We start from the raw sequence: 3,380 nt of genomic DNA, 5'->3' as shown, positions 1-3,380 counted from the left end.
CACACACACACACCGGAAACAAGAGCAGTGAGTCTGCCGCTAACCGGTTGAGGGTGAGGCTGTTTAGTGGAATCCAACATCTATCTGATCACCAATCAAGAGGGATCGATCCTCACCTGTCTCTCTCTCTCTCTCTTTCATTTTAGCTATCAACACACGACGATGCTGTTAATTACTACTAAACATTGAACAGGATTATAGTTAATTTTATACAATTCCGTATACACGTCTATGGCACCAGCACTTAAGGTGACCTTTACATTTTCACATTGCGGTCTAGGTGTAATTACTGACTACCATTTCTAACATGGTAATTAGTAACTTTATCTATATGAAGACTACCCTTAGCGCACGTCTTTCCTAAAGCCACTTATTAACTTACGGTCAGCCCAACATTCAGTACTACGTAATGTTGCATTGATCTACTAAACTAATGTGCATCTTTTGATCTTGTTTGCTAAGATATGGTCTAAGCGAAGTCATACATGAGACCAAGACAGATTTATAGGTCTTGACCTTTACCTGAGTTTGTTTACCTTTTAATAACTGAGTCAGAATATAAAAATCCAAAGAACAACACACACATTGACAGTATATATACAGACCAGAGTTCCATCACCTATGCAGGATGCGGAAGCCTGATAGTTGCATCAAAAGTACCAAGCCTCACACTCGTATCACAGGTTAATCGCGCTAAGACTTACTTTACCCATCAACTCAGATCACAACTTGAGACTGGTTTTAGATTTTCACTTTCCACCATTATAACAGAATATAAATACAACTACAACAAGCTGTAGGAGGTGAGGCTCCTAAACTGCAAAACCTGTGTAGGCCCCCTTATCCCTGCTGCTTAAACAATGTTGCCTTTTATTTGCTAATGCCAATCCATAGGAGGATTTATAAAGCCCTAATGAGAGGTTCTAATAAGTAACCATACTATTGAAACCATTCACCTGGGCCTCCATTTCCAATGCTTATCTGGAGCGGCAATTAACCTAAAACCGCGCAGCAGAGTTAATTACAGTGTAAGTTTGGTAAAGAAAGAGTAAAATTTAACAAAGCCTGCTAATTAATGCGTTATACAGTAATCAAATATAATTAGGTAATAATAAAAAAAGTATTTATACTAGTTACTCCAAAGACCAATCTCCTACACAAGCGAAATAAAAAAAGTCAGAAAAAAAATAACTAGTATGTCTGAATGCCTAACTCAAGTAAATTATATTTTTTATTAATAAATATAATATAATATCAGTGTTATTATTGAACTGCTCAATTACCAATTAAATGAGCAATGATGTAAAATTGTAGAAATACAGCACTTTAATAATGAATATGCTATGCTTAAGAGCCATTATATATCAATGTCATATATATACAATTATAATCGTTATCACAGTGCCATTGTGTATGACCATAAAGAACAACCTTGCCACATAGTTCAGGAAGATAAATAAATAAACAATGCAAATAATATTATAATTATAGGGCTGGGCTTAATGTTCATTTGAAATGTCCGTAGCGTACAATGATGCAATAAACTATAAAATAGCAATTATCAAGGGGAAGTTAACCACTGACCTGTAAAAATTAAAAAGGACATATTCCAATAAGCTAAAGCTTTTTTTTCTTTTGGTAAGGTAGCATTTATGTTATCTAACAACAGGTTACCATTACATGGTGTAGAGATAGTTGAACAGAAACAGAACTCAAATGATTATACAAGTAATCTTCACTCCTTGTTGCTTGAAATGTGATGTGTGTGGGGCGTGGTGTTCAAATTTAAAGAAAGTCCCTACGAAGAGTAATAAAATAGGAAACTAAAAGCTGAGTGCATTCCTTCACACTATAAAATATACAATGGTAAAAAATAAAATAACCTAAGGACGGACCTAAAACAAAAAAAAAAGGAACCTCCTTTTAATTGGCTAGATGATCCGAACGATGCAAGAGGAGTGACGTCACCTCGCCCTTCCCCGCTCGGATCAGTCTTCAAGTACGTGCCACCAACCTGTGACTCACAAGTAGAGAGTCTTCCCCTGAGTGAGGAGAAGTGAACGATAGAGACACCCATCGAGAGGACGCGAGCCTTCTAAAAGAGCGAGCCGGAAACTGGACAAACTAATCCGTGGAGAAGGTGTGCACCCTGAGAAAACACCGTCGTTAGCAGTCCGAGAGTGCGCGGGATCACCTGGCTGGAGTTGTACACTTGAGTAGGCCACCACTATAATTAAACCCTTACTGGCTGGCACGTCACCGAGTATTTGTCACCTGCGTGTCTATCACACACTCTCTCCGAGATCAAAGGTACCCGCGAAAAAGAGCCAGAACGAGAGAGACAGCCTACAGTGAAGGGACGAAAAAGGGAAAGATACCGCACTCGTTCCTCTACCCGACCATAGGCCACACGGAAGTGCATTCACATCCCTGTCAAGAAAGGCAGAACAAGGACTTCATCTTGTGCTACATCAAATGAGAGTGCACTTGGTGGTTATGCCCCATAAAGATTCCTGAGGAAAGTTCGTAAACAATTACAGGAACTTAGAGCGATTGAGAGAGCATCGGTTCTTGGGCTTTCTACGCTCAGTTTTTTTCTCTCAACGAGTGTCGTATGGCAAAAAATTTACCAATGCTTCCACACCACCATTGGTGTTTTTCAGAGAGCGTTGCAAGAAAGACATTTATAAAATTATTTTGGACCATGTGTCTAAAAGAGCGCCCATCCAATCGATATCCGGAATGGAAATCCCGGTAATAAATTAACTGTCTTTTGTAATCTGGAAAACTTTTATCATTCTAGAGCAGATTCAAACTGAAGTCCAGTGTGCACCCGAAAAGGGAGCCCGAACGAGCCGAGGGCGGAAAAAAGTGAAAGTCCTCTTTGTCCTTCACAAATAAAAAGAGTTCCCTTTTTTTTTTTGTATTAAAGTCGCGTCAATTAGTTATTTTAAATCATTTTACTTATTTACAATTAAAGATAACTTAAAGTTCCTATTTTGATTTATCTGACCCTTATACCCACCCCTAGTATATATATATATAATATATATATCATTATAATATATACTTATATTTATAAATAATATATATTAATATTTATATATTATACTATATATATATTATATTATATTTATATATATATATATAATATTATATTTATATAAAAAATAATAATTTGAAATCTTATGTTATTTTTAATGATTCGCTTTTGATGGTTTGAAGTTCATTTTACTTTACCTTTAATGAACTGTAACGCCAATATTAGCAGGCTTTGTTAATTTACTCTTTTTATACCAAAACTACACCTGTATTAACAGTAAAAACTCCTTAGCATGTGCAATAAAATAATTGTTCACTAGTAATTTATAAGCTTATGC

The sequence above is a fragment of the Morone saxatilis genome, unplaced genomic scaffold (genome assembly GCF_004916995.1).
Source record: "Morone saxatilis isolate NCDOM2014 unplaced genomic scaffold, NCSU_SB_2.0 Contig7, whole genome shotgun sequence".
Taxonomy (NCBI): Eukaryota; Metazoa; Chordata; class Actinopteri; family Moronidae; genus Morone; species Morone saxatilis.
This window is presented reverse-complemented; position numbering follows the sequence as displayed.